The following is a 318-nucleotide window of genomic DNA, read 5'->3' as shown; positions in this document are numbered from 1 at the left end:
TCCACAGTTCCTTCCTGTCTCTCTTCTAACCCAGCTTTTCTTCCATATGACTCTTCTGTGCTCCCTTACCCTTCGCTTTGCCCTTTCACCACAGGAAGTATAGTGGTTAAGTACTTGGCTTCTTAATACAGATGCGCTAAATCTAAATCCCAGCTTCAACACTTGTTAGCCATGTGACCTGAGGCAAGTTACTTAACCTCTTTAGGCCTCAGCTTTCTCATTGCAAAAAATTAGGATAATAAAAATAGCACCTAACTTATAAGGTCATTATGAGGATTAAATGAAATAATGTATAAGTAATTCTTAACACAGTATCCA

The sequence above is a fragment of the Trichechus manatus genome, unplaced genomic scaffold, assembly GCF_000243295.1.
Source record: "Trichechus manatus latirostris isolate Lorelei unplaced genomic scaffold, TriManLat1.0 scaffold00094, whole genome shotgun sequence".
Lineage (NCBI taxonomy): Eukaryota > Metazoa > Chordata > Mammalia > Sirenia > Trichechidae > Trichechus > Trichechus manatus.
Note: the sequence above shows the minus strand (reverse complement) of the source record.